Source organism: Mus musculus, chromosome 15 (genome assembly GCF_000001635.26).
Source record: "Mus musculus strain C57BL/6J chromosome 15, GRCm38.p6 C57BL/6J".
In the NCBI taxonomy this organism is placed as follows: domain Eukaryota; kingdom Metazoa; phylum Chordata; class Mammalia; order Rodentia; family Muridae; genus Mus; species Mus musculus.
The window spans coordinates 72722383-72735963 of record NC_000081.6 but is presented as its reverse complement, the minus strand read 5'-3'; the positions used below and the strand labels follow the sequence as shown (position 1 = coordinate 72735963).

The 13581-nt window shown below is 47.8% G+C and overlaps 1 protein-coding gene across 5 annotated transcripts in view; it reads left to right on the top strand.

Moving 5' to 3' along the window:
- Trappc9 (trafficking protein particle complex 9) overlaps nt 1–13581 on the top strand; it is a 471619-nt gene that overhangs the window by 325275 nt on the left and 132763 nt on the right. The gene's annotated exons all lie outside the window — the stretch shown is intronic.

The following is a 13581-nucleotide window of genomic DNA, read 5'->3' as shown; positions in this document are numbered from 1 at the left end:
CTAAACAAATAAACAAACGAAGGGGCTGGAAAGATGGCTCATAGGTAAAGTACTTGCCATGCAAGTACAGTGATCTGAGTTTGGATCCTCAGAGTCCACATAGAAGGCAGGCATGGTGGCACACACTTGTAATCCCAGGGCTGGTGGGAGTGCAGAGAGGTAGAGACAGGCTCATCGCTAAGATTCACCAGCCAGTCTAACTCAAAACAGAAAGGTCCAAGTTTAGGGAGAGACCCAGTCTCAATGACAAAGGTAGAGGGCCATAAGGGAAAACAACCGAAGTTGACTTCCGGCCTTCGCAGGTGCATGCACAGGCAAAAGTGTACCCATGCATATGAGCCTGTGCACACAGGCATGCACACACGTAGGAGAAAGTAAAATAGTTTTAAAAGAGTTATACAGGGCTGCTCCTAAGCCCCGCCCCCTCCATAAAACAAAGCAAAGCAGAACACAACAGGGGTCTGATACATCCCATAGAAGAATGGATAAACAGTTGGTAGAGTTTTTTTCACAAGGGGGACTCTGAGGCCAGAGGGGCAGACAGTGATGCGCCAAACCTAAACTATGCTCACTTTGAGTTTTATATTTGAAAACTCTCAAGAGGAAATGTTAGGATAAGCCACAAAAAGAATATCCATATCACCACCAGCTGCAGAAGCAGCACCATCCTCCCCTCCCCTCCCCTCCCCCCTCTCCTTTCCTCTCCTTTCCTCTCCTCTCTTCCTCCCCAGGGTGACTCTTTGAAAGTGGTAGTACCATTCATGCCTGCACTTCTCTGCTCCTGCTGTGTGTGTGTATGTATCCACAACCAAATATTATTTTGAGGATCTTTTTAAAAAATCCTATAAGTTCTTCCCTATCATATGTGTCCTTTTGAAACTTAAAATAAGCATTGTACTTTGGAGCTAAATATAAATCCAGTTCTTTCATTTTGACTGCTATTAATATTTCATTGTGTAAATATGCCATCGTCTTCATTTCTATGCTAATTCCTCACTGTGCAGTGGCTTCCAGCACATTCATATTTAATGTGACTGTTAATGACACGTATGAATATGTTAGGCCCTAAAGCCCCCCTGGCAGGGCAGTTTGGGTTTTCAATTGGAAGCTGGAGACCCAAGACATGGGGCCATTTCTGACCTTCTTGTGAGAAGAGCCTGAGATGCCCCTAGGATCACCTTGTCTTCCCCGGAGTGGGACTGGGCGCCTGACTGTGGGAATGCGCTGGGTCTCTGCAGGCTTCTGGTCTATGCCAGAGGCTGAGCAAAGGCTATTTCTCCAGCTTTCAGGGAAGAGGGAACACTCTTTCTAAAAGCGTAGATGTGCCTGTTAATTGTGTGTGTGTGTGTTGGGGGTAGAGATGTCTGCCATCTGTCTTGTCTCTTGGTCTACCTGTTTTCATGTTGCTCATGATCCAAGAGATAAACCCAGTCTTCTTATGACACCAGTATAAACCAATTTTAAGAAATTATAAATCGCTCAGCGTGTCCTAAGTGGAAGATTTGCATCACTCTTGGCAACCCAGGCTGTGTGATGTTAATGACCCAAGTCATAGATAATTGCCGTTTGGTTTTATGCTTCTGGCTTCTTCGAGAGGCTTTTCGCTTAACTTCTCATTTCTTAGTGCTAACTCATCCCTTATTTTATTCATTCACAAAACAGTCCCTCAACAAATATGGCTACTTTGAGGGTCCTCTCATGGCACCACCGTGGACTCAGCTTGAGTCTTTTGCTTTTGGGCACCGGAAGTCTAGCTTCAGAGCAGCAGCTAAACGTATGTCTGCTGAAGGCCATATCCAAGTCTGTAGACAGCTTTCTTTTCTGCCTCATACAGAGGAGGAGGAGGTGTGTGTGTGTGTGTGTGGGGGGGTCTTCCTTGAACCTTTTAAAAAAAGTCCCCTAATCTCACTCATGAGATCTCTACCCTCGAGACCTCCTCACCTCCCAAAGTCACCACTTGGGGGCAGGGTAAAGAGATCAATAGATGAGTTTGGGAAGCTGTGAACATCTAGTTCGAAACAGAACACATCACAGGATCAGGTGTTATCATCAAGGGCCAGAGGGCAGGGGTTGAAGGGACAGCCCAGGCCGGAGAGCCAACATGGTGTGGAGGTGTGCTACACATTCCTCTGTGTGAAACACTTGCTCATGAACTGAGGGTTCAGGTGTTTAAAATTCAGGAACGCCAGTCTGTTTCTGCTGCTTAGAGAGCTTCCTAGTCTCACGGTGAGGGGAGAGCATCGTGTGGAATGGCTGCCCCACCGCCCTAACCTCTTCTTTGGACGTGGGTGGCTCGTCTCTGAGCCTGGGTGTCTCACTGGCTGCCGACTGCATCCTTTCTGCAGTGAAGGGCTGCCGTGTGACTTTTCTTTTGTCCAAGGTGATTTGTGCTGCTGGGTCTGCAGGCATCACGTTCCCAGGCTCCACAGTCAGTCACCACATTGCCGGCGCTCTCCCCAGAACTGCAGGCAGTGCTAACGTCTGTGTTTATCCCACCACGGCATCATCCCAGCCTCCACTCCACACTTAATTCTCAATTTCATGTCCAAACCCTGATAAATGCTTTTCTCAGCCAAATACCCTATCTTGATACTCACAAGCTCCGCCTCCACATGCCAAGGTTCTATATTCTATGCTGCCGTCCAACAGGGGGGCTTTCCCCTGTGCATAGGAGTCACATCTTGCCTAGAATGTCAGGCGTGGACTGGATCTGGCTGGCCAGTGGCATGAGCTGCACACAGTAGGTCAGGCTGCACCCCATAGCACTGGGTACCCTTCACTACTTGGCTTTAAGAGATACCCAGAAAGATACAAGTTGCTCCCTATGAAGAATTAGCATCATCTTCCTTAAAAAAATATAACATTGCCAGCAGCAAATATGCTATAAAATTAAGATCTGGTAATTATTATGGAGGGCCTTTTTGCTTCATTATCAGGCCATTAAAATTAAATTTCACAACGACCTGCTTTAATATCTTTATGATATGCATAAATATCTTTATGATGTATGATATGTTGTTATTTCATCATGTGCTTCAGGATCCGGGGCTTTGTCCCACTCTCTGCCTGCCCTCTGTCTTGCTAGCAGCCTCTCACAGATGGTAGGCTCTGCAGAACCCCACAGGCTGTCGTTACTGCCTGGACACTGGACACTTATGCCTGCAGCTCTTTGTGCTGGAACCGCTAGGCAGTCCTGCCTTTTGGGTAATGCTGGGGTTGCAGAGAGCTGTTTACCCCAGCCTAGAACAACTCAGAACTCCTCTATCTGCCTCCTCCTTCACTCTTGGTTCTTTGAACATTCCAGAGAACCCCAGGGGTCGTGAAAGCAATACTTAGCTGCACAGGACCTCCTTTTTCAACCCCTTGGCTCCGAATTCCCTTCTGCAATGTCTCAGAGTTATGAGTAATGTGTTTTTATTTTATTTTCTACATTCTTAATTTTTCAGTTTGAATGGAGAATGGGACAGTTCTCCAGAGGGGAAGTTTCTAGAAATAAGAGGGGCCAGCAGGTACCAGCTCAGCCTTTGAGCTGATACAGAGCCGGAGGCTGTTTTCCAGAGTGAGCCCCTGCACAGCATTCCTCTGCCACCCCAGGCTGCTTTCCTGGTAACTGGCAGCTGAGAGGTTTGCTGACGGGAGCCCAGATTCCTTTGGAGAGAATAGGAACCCCTAAGATCAAGGGTGGAAGTGTCAGGAGTCCAGCCTGGACACACAGTGAAATTGGGAGCCAGGGTCTTGGAAGGAAGTCAGCGCTATTTGCTGACTCTCGTGGCAGGGCAAATTGTTTCCTTCTTTCTAAGCAGACAAAAAGGGGATGAGGCGCACATGATTGCTGCACCTACAGGAGTCACACACAGACTTAGTATCCCCTGGGAGCCAAGGGAAGCTTCATATTCCAGCTCCTCCCTCTAGTTCCCAGCTGTCCATTCCCTGGCTGCCTCTGACAGATACCTGGGCCAGATGTGGCTGGCACATGTGGATTTAGCTCAGTTTTGCTGAATTTTGGTCTTTCTCAAGGGTTTTTCCCTCCTCTCTGGCTCCCAGACCCTTATCCTCATTCTCTACCTGCTGTGTAAGCCAAGGCCAGCTTGGCAGGGGCTCTTCAAGGGAGACATGTGGCATTTTTCCTGTAGGTAACTTAGAAGAGAGGACAGATGTGGCCTTTCTGTGGTTTCATCTTTGCTGTTTGCATTCTGGGCTCGTCCCTGGACTGTCCAAACCTATGATTCTAGGAGCTACAGTACTCCAGCAGGTCTGGAAGTCAGGGCTCATTCTTCTCTTACCAGGGGTTGGAATCTGATTGATTGCTACTGAGCCCAGACTTGGATCTCTCAAATGAAACACACCATAACCTCAGGGCCATCAAATGCCGATGCCTACTGGTTAGGAAAGATCCTTACCATATCTTGTTAAAGAAACAAACAAACAAACAAACAAACTCCCTCAATTCATCAGGAATGTGAGTAGCTTCAGGGTCACCTGGACTGTCCTGCCTTTCTGACACTCAGCTCCTCGAGCATCCAGTGGTGGTAGGGTTAGGGTTATGTTTAGCGTTAGGGTTGCCTGCAGCTGTCTCGGGGCCAGACATCTACCTTGCAAGTGTCAAATAAAAGAAAGTTGCTATTCACCACACTGTATTGACACATGAGCCCTCATTCTGTATTCCAACCCTTAAAAGCTCTGTCATGGCAGTGGAGATGTAGCTCGGCTGGTAGACTGCATCAGAGCAAGCACAGTGCTCTGGGTTCCATCCCCAGTACACCATGAACCAGGAGTGGTGCTAGACAACTGGAATCCCGACACTCAGAAGGTAAAGGTAGGTAGATTAGAAGTTGACAGCTATTTTTAGCTACATGTTGAGTTTGAGGCCAGTCTGAGATACACAAGGCCCTGTCTCAAGAGTAAAATAAAAGCCACAACAAAACCATCTTCAGAAATGTACACAGGATGCCAATTCTGTCTGTAACCCCTGTGTGTTCGTCACCTGCTTCAGCGAGTGGCACGTTTAGCATCTTTTTGGTTCTATTCCACTGGCTTCCCTACCTCCTATTTTATCCATGACCATTTTTATATTTAACTATAACAGGAGTGGGTACAGTGTCATGCTTTCAAATGAACATTTCCTCGTTATCATTGAATACATTGTCCCTTGGAATTTCCAGTTGTCTCAACGTGCTGTTTCATGACATCTTTTAAATCAAAACTCAAGAAACGGACATGTCGCAAATCAGTTTTTAACCTGCATGCTTCCCATTGGTCTCCTTTTGAGTTTTTCATTGAGGACACCAATCCCACAGCTGGAAGCTTTGTCAATTGTGGCCCCTCAGTGACATCAAGCTTGCTCCTCAGCAGTTTCTCTTTTCCCTGTTCCTTCCTTAGGTAGTAGCAGCCTCCAGGAGCTCAGCCAGATTCAGTGATCTTTTCATAGGCCTTCCATGACTGCTGGTAGGTGTCAGCATAGTGGCTATGTCTGTTTCTGTTCTGACTTCACATGGCTTTCTTCTGTGTGACACTAGGGACTTGAGTTGTACTGAGTCATAGCCCAAGCATCCCCTCTATTACCTTGTTCAGCTGCTGTGTCTGGGGCTTGTGTGCTTGGAGGAAGGGACACTTTTGTTTTCATTGATTCGTTTGCTGGTTTGCAGCAGGTAGCCCCTGTAGCCCTCAGTTCAGGGTCACCCTCTGAGAATAGGATCTACACGTTCTCAAGTGTCAAGTTTGGGCAACAAAAAGTTTGGGCAGAGCCAGGAGAAAGCATTGTGCTGTGCAGAACAGCTCCTGGTTTGGAGTTGTGGGCTCAGCCTACCTCAGAGCTGCCCAGATCAGGGGGTCATGTGGAGTTGGACATTTTTGTTCCACCTTGCAGAGTGTTCCTCAGAACAGGATTAGGCATCAGATCCTATAGTGTACTAGAGAAGGAAGGGATGGGGAATGCTCACGGGATCTTAGGGTGGGAATGGTCTGAACCTGAACATGCTAGTAGTGGTCAAGGGCTTGCATGTGTTCACAGGGCAGAAGCCAGCCTCTCCCTGGTTCTCGGGGGAGTTTGTCTCACGGAAGGCATGCTGCGGTTTGTCAGCCAACTGACAAACCAGGAAAAAAAATGTCTGTGTGTTTCCTTGGCTTGCGGCTTATACAGCGTCTTTTCACATAATGAAAGAAATACTTCACGGTGGCAAACTGGCTGGGAAGTTGGATAAAAAGGCAGTGTCACAGAGCAAAGTGCTTGCCTGTTCAAACCGTTGGTGAAGGAACCAATACAAAATGAGGCCAGCGTAATGTAGTCATTTAATTTGTGTTAGTTCCGAAAGTCTCCGAGAAGTCACATTAACTCAGAAGACCTATTAGCCACTGGAACCTGCCCAAGGTAGACGCAGTAAAGCCAGCCGGGTGCGAGATGAGCTTATTTTGGCCTCCAAGGCTTGGTGCTCGGTGCCAGCCCTGGAGAAGGCTTGCCCCACAACTTTCTGCACTGGCCGCTCTCGCTGATTCCTGGGCACTCAGCATGTCCACATTTTACAGCTTGTCACTGTTATCAGAAGCCTTCAGCTCCATGCAGCCTCCTCCAGCATCCTTTTCACAGCATCCCTGCTGGCTCCCGAGGAAACCAAGGCTCAGTGAAATGAAGGGCAGGTCTCACTGTCACCCCAGGCCCATGTTTGCACCTCAGTAGGTGTAAACCTCTGGAAGAGAGCCCTGCTCACTTGTGAATCAGGTTCCCACCAGGAAAAAGAGAATGGGAAACCTAGCTGATGAGGAAGTTGGTTTGGGGGTGCCTGCTCTAAGCATAGCCCACTGGGTTATCTATGTTATTCAGCAAAGGTCTGCTGAGTCCTTGGCCTTGTTCTGCTGGGTTTTCAGGGTCACCTGTGCTCCAAGGAAGAACAGAGTTAGTGTGAAGACCCCCCCCACCCCCGCCCTGTGCATAATTTAGGGTCTGTTAGGGCTCAGCAGCCCCTCTGTGGTGAAATCAGCAGGTGGCTGGCTGTGTGACACAGGCAGCAGGTGTCTCAGCATCACATTTAAACAGCGTGTACACAGGCAAAGCCAGCATGTACACTGCTCACCTCATTCCCTCCACTGTTTCTAGTTAGCATTCCATGGCAGAGGAGAAGCACGAAGCAGCAGCAGCAAGAGGGATACAGCGTGAGACTGTGGGTTGGAGGGTGCATTCTTTCTCTCTGGAGTTCCCTACCCAGACCCACCCACCTCCTTCACTAAATCCTCACTCCTCTGTGACATGTGTTCCTGTGCACTGTCCATGTGCCTCCTGCACAGTGCACATGGGATTATCAGTGTTATGAGCACCCATGGCTCCTTGAGAGCCTTGATTAGAAGGGACCCATCTTCCCATCTTCACTTTGGTGTCGGACCTTTGGGGCCACTTCTGATAGGGATTCCGTCTCCCTTTTCCTCTGCTGGTACCTTAGCCAGATGCCCACTACAGTAGGAGGACAGTGGAATTGAAAAGGACACCAACTTGTGTCACATAGTTCTGGGAAGGTCACTTTGGAGGGACAGATAGCTAGGGGCTCATTGATTTGCAGCAGCCTCGGGCTCTCTCTGCAGTTCCACACTTTGGATTTCAGTCTGTTCCCATGCTCCTCAAAAGACAGACAGGCAAGGTCTAAAGCAGAGGAAGGTGGGAAGCGGTAGGACCATGTGGGCTCCTGAGCAAGCTGCTGAGAGTAGTTTCTGAGACCTCGAGGATTGTCTGCTGGTTAAAACAAGTCAAGAGTGTACACAGGAACACTGAGTACCGGGGGCAGGCATGCCTTCTGCTTACTGTGAACTCAGGGAAAGCATACCTGGTAATTTATAGCCCAGCCTTCAGATTTAACTTCCCTGCCTTCTTTAAAGGATGCTTCTGTCTCCTGTGGCCTCCCTTGTGCTGTTTGCTTTCTGTTGTGAGACTTTCATGGAGCAATTATTGTACACTAAGTAGTGTGTCAGGTATAGAGCTGTGAAAATCACACAGAACTAACCTTGTACATTAGCTGTGGCATTCGAACATGCCACTTGGTGGGGGTAAAGAGGACACTTGATACTTACTGAGTGTTTATTGAGCACATAGCAGACTCAGCTGGCCATAGCTAGTACACAAAACCAGCCCAGGCTGCTCTCAAGAAGGTGATGTCACAGAACCACCAGAAATGGACTGACATTGTGGGCACCCAGCATATGCTAGGCCTGTGCTCCCTGCCACCCAGAAGGACAGACTGAAAGGACAGAAACAAAACATTGCCTGTCCAACAGGCTTTTCTGAAAGCTATTGCAGACTGTGTCCCATACATACAAATCCTTCATTGAAACAGTTGTGTTCAGTGGGAACAGAGGGCAAGCCTTGTGGGGAAGGTGTGAGAGGGCCCAGGAATTTGGGGGGGTCATCTCTCTTCCTGTCAGACTGACGTGTTAGGGAGCCAAAGGCATCCTGTGCTCTGTGTTGTGACGACCCAGAAACCTGGCCTGCTAGCACGGAATATAGACCATGTGGCATCTAGTTTCTTCTCTGTGGTTATAAGACATGGCAATGCCCTGTGTCCAGCTACCCTCTAGGAGAAGATGCTATCAGGTCAGGCTCCTTTCCTTATGTCCTTGGGCCGTTGCCTCTAAGCAGTGGCTGGGAGCTGTTTGATGTTCTTGCCAGAACACTCTCCTTGACTTTGTAGAAGTGTTCACTGTAGAATGGGGGCGCTCCTTCAAAGCTAACAGGTTCCATGGCTTTCCCCTTCTAAAGCACACAGGAATGTATGCTGCACAGGCCCCAAGGTGTCAGCATGCCTCACTTCTTTGCTGTGCATCAGCAATTAGACCAAAGGATATTATTTTATCTCCCATTAATCATCCCTTGCAAGCCTATTCCACACGCAGTGCACAGCTTGCTCTTTATGACTAAAAGGTAATTGTATTGTTTGTGTTTGCTCTATATGTTTGGGAGGCCTCTGGAACAGAGGAGCAGAGTTTGTTGCTGATGAATGCTAATGGCCAGTCTGATGGGGGAGAGCTTAGTCAGCTGTGTCAGCCGTGGGCTCCTGGAGACCAGGGGTGAAGCTTCTTCACCTTGGAAACCTTCCTTTGTTCTTGGCACAGCCTTTTCTACTACCAGGCATCTCAGGGCTACTTGTTAGCTACTCTTCTGTAGCTCTAGGCCCTGAGATAGCTTCTCACCCTACCCGAGAGAGGCATGGAGGTTGAGTCTGTACAGAGTGTTCAAGTGGGGATGGCTGGTAGCCATGGAGCTGCTGAATCCTTAGGACTCTGAGTGCGGGGAGCGAATGCCTCTGAGAGGAGAACCAGGCCACCGATGAGTGCACAAGGATTGTGAATACTCTCCTTACTCAGTGGTCGTTTCTCAGTGTCTGAACATGCATGACACTAAACTAGGACTGTAGGTCTGCCCCCAAATAACCCAGCTTCCTTGCCTGGTGGCTAGAAGTAGTCCCCGGGTGAGGGAGTAGCACAAGCCGGGACACAGAGGGTTACAGCTGCTTGGGTGGTGTAGAATTGACACAGCCAGGGAGCCAGGGACAGTCTGGCACGTCCCCTGCCTTGCAGGGTCTGTGTCAGCATTTTCCTGGGATTAAATGAACCTGCAGTTCATCTTTGCACAGCTCTCCTCACCTACCCTCACCGACTGAATTTCTCAGGAGCATGCATTGATAACTGGGGTCAGAGGCCCTTGGTAGAAATGTTGAGTATTTTAAGGAAATAAAAAAATGTAGCTTCTATCAAAAATTGCTTTTCCTCAAGTTTACTCGGTGCACCAGGTTATACAGTTGTCCCACGTTCTGGCCTGATTTCATTTCTTAATGTTCTTTGTTAGTTAGTTCATTTTAAAGAAACTGTTCTTGCATCTTTTTCTCTTTCTCTCTCTCTCCCTCTTCTCTTCTCTTCTCTTCTCTTCTCTTCTCTTCTCTTCTCTTCTCTTCTCTTCTCTTCTCTTCTCTTCTCTTCTCTTCTCTTTTTCTTCAGCAGATCTTGCCTGAGTTTATTTGTAAAAACAGCATAGGACACTCGTCATCTGCAAATAATGTGTGGGTAGGTGTGTCACAGCAGTCCATCTGTCTTCACACTGGTAGGAGCCTTTTCTATGGGGCCTTCACAGGGACCTGGGCACCTTTGGGAGCCTGGGCTAGAGCTGAAGCCTGGGCCTTAGTTGGAGCTTTGGCCCCTGCCTTGGTCTGAACCTTAGGCTTCGGTTGACAGAGCCTCTGACCCTTGGCCATGTAGCCTCAAACCTGCTTCCCAAGCTTGGGGTGAGTGATGAAAGCCAGGCGGCTGAGTTAGCGCCTGGGGCCCTTTGTCATCTTGGGTTTGATGGCCTGAGGTTTCACAAAGGCCTTGATGGCCTCTGCGCGCGCACTCACTGCCTTTGCATTGTTGGCCTGCATCTTCTTCAGGCCTTTCTTGTTGTGCTTCTTGGCAAAGCAACAAGAAACTCAGGAACTTGCGGTCAACCCTCTTAAGAGATTTGTATCTTTGCGACTGGGGTTTCTTGATGCCATTTCTGTGCCATTTGTGGGACTGGTTGTATGTGGTATGGTTCTTGGACTTGGCCATGTCTGCATGGTAACCCATGGCTCCCATGGTGCCTGGGACTGAAACAGAGAGGGCATCTTTTTCAAGATTCAGCTCTGCACATTTGTAGTAAGTCTCTCAAATGTTCCTCTGATGTCCACTGAGCTATGGGAGCTCACTATCACAGGTTTTGTTTTGTTTTTGTTTTTTGAGGAAAGTAGAATTGCCTACTACATGGCTTGGGGATTTCTCATCCAGGACTCTTGCATCTTCCCTAAGGCCATGGGTCTCAGTCAGTCTCTCTCTCTCTCTCTCTCTCTCTCTCTCACACACACACACACACACACGCACACACACACACACCCTCTCTTGCTCTCACTCTGTCTGTCTCTTTCTCAGTCTCACTCTGTCTCTCTGTCCCTATTACTCCCCTACCCCCCTGTATGTGTGTATGCATGCGTGCGCACGCACATGTATAGGAGTGTCGCAGACTCTCTGATGCTACAGTAGAATCATGTGTGAACTGGCCCCATGTACCATGTATGTGTGCCACATCTGCTGGTCTTGAGCATTTCTCCCTTGTGCTCAGGACTACTCCAGCTAACTTCCCTGCCATGGACTTTGCTGGTCTCCTGAGATGCTGCCTTCTTCTGTGTTCTCTGTGTGCTAACCTCCCCCATCATTCTGTCACTCACCTGCATGCATCTTCTTTATTCTTCCCATATTCCCAGGTGTCAGAGGCAAATGCTCAATAAGTATGGGAGGCACAATAATGTTACTGACTCCCAAGATGCAAACACTATAATCTCAGAGCCCTTGGCTATGCCGCTTCTGTGGGAGACTGGATTTTGCAGGTGTATCAAATGAAGGATGCTAAGATGCACTGGAAACCATAGATTGTCAAGGTGTGCCCAAACTGACCGTAGGGATCATTTTAAGGGGGAGAGAGGACATAGGGTGTGTCAGAAGGGATAGGAATGAAAACACATGGGACTAGACCCTCAACCCAAGAATATAGATGGCTCTTAGAAGCTGCAGAGTTAAGAAGGCAAATCTTTGCCTAAGGGTGTACAGGAGAAACATCACCTCTGGGTTCCTTTGCAGACCTCTGGAACCATAAGATGGCATGTGTGTGTGTGTGTGTGTATGTGTGTGTGTGTGTGTGTGTGTGTATGTATGCATGTGTATATATGTATGCATGTGTATATATGTATGCATGTGTATATATGTATGTATCTGTATATATGTATATATATATATGTATATGTGTGTGTATATATGTATATGATTATGTATATGTATATATATATATATATATATATATGATTTTAAGTCATTAAGCTGGTGGCCATTTTTTTCCATAGCAATCACTAATAGGCAGGAGGTGTGCTATGCATCAGGATATACCTAGAGATATCAGGGAGGGCTGTCTGTGTGTCTGCTTAGCCACCTCTCAGAGTTCTGTCCTGGCCTCCTGCTCTCACTCAGCTTGGTGCTCTCATTTTCCATCCTAGCAGCTGACTGATGAAGTTTAGAGAAGAGATGGCACTCGGTACCACAACAGGGATTTAAAATATGAATTTTGTCATGCTAATGTGCTATCTACTGTTCAGAGCTACCTGAGCTGACATCAATATTTTGAGCCCCTAAAGCCTGCGAGTCTGGACTTTAGTTACCAGCCAAGCCTCTTCTGCTGTTGTTGGTTCTGTGTTTGGTCTGGAGTCTTAATCTCAGTGCATCATCTCAGGACACAGGAGTGCACATTGGCAGGTGTGTGGATTGCCCACTCCCTGCATGCCCAGGAGGCTGAGGTGAGGTGAGGCTTCTGCTCTCACGCCCTCCCCCACACCCAACCTAGTTTCTTCCTGCTGATGGTCTTTAATCTTCACCAAATTTAACACTCTTGTGATGGTTTATACTATTAGCTCTGTATAGTCAGGGGCACAGAAGCTTCTAGAGGCCAAGCTTCCCCCCAGCCCACAGAATCAGAGAATTCTTGCCAACTCTAAACTGGGTCTACTGATATAAACTCTTTGGGGTTCCCAGCTTACTTGTCTGCCTATTGTGGTGGATGTATTTATGGTGTTCAGCACACATAAATGTTGTGGAACAGATTCGCTTGGTAGTATGCATAGAATCTGGGTTTTCTGAACCCAGCGGTCTCAGGTGACTCACATATCCTTGTCTTAATAATAAAGAAGTGATTATCTGCCCCATAATAAGACTTGAACTAGGTACGTGGGATTCCCTCATTATGAGAGGACAGACACACCATTTGGCAGGCAGTAACAGAAGTTGAGAGAAGGGAATAGCATGTCTGTTGTAGAAGTTGCCTTAGGTAGCTGTTCACTCTTCTGCAGTGTTTACCGAAGCTGCCACTCTGGTGCTGTGGACTCAGCAGTGTGTGTGAGATGGGTCTCTGTTCCTTGTGCTATACCAGGGTAGATTCTAGTGCAGGGATGCAAACATCAGGAGGTAGAAGATGCTTAGAAGATGATGGAGGAGCGGGAAGTAGTGTACAACCCCACAGTATAGCACTCATTCAACACCATATGGATAGCAAGAGTTTGTGCAGAAGTACACACGCTGTCTAACAAGTATGGTTTAGCTGTTTGTTCAAAAGTGCGGCTCTTTGGCTTCAGAGCCTGGGCATTTCCCTTACCTCACAGCTCCTGGGCCTGGCATGGAGCCACATGAAGACAACTTTGAGGACATTGGTTAGAGCTCACTCCTATTTCCACTCTTTTTTTTCCCCTCTGGGTAGATGTGGCTCATGGCCATCCAGGGTATTTTGGGGAGGATACAGTGGTTTCTTTGCCTGAGGATGAGACAACGCTTTCTCTCCAGGGCCTCCTTGTCCCCTTACCTTTCAATGCTCTACATGGATGCTCAGTTTTCCATGTGGATAAACATACCTTCTTGCCTTACCACAAGGCCACCCATCCACATCTAACACATAGCCTTGAAGGCTTGGAGCTAGAGAACAATTCCCTCCTGTTAATCAATTCTCATAAAAGTATTTGAAACCTCTGATCAAGTCCTGGACATCAGGATGCTTATATG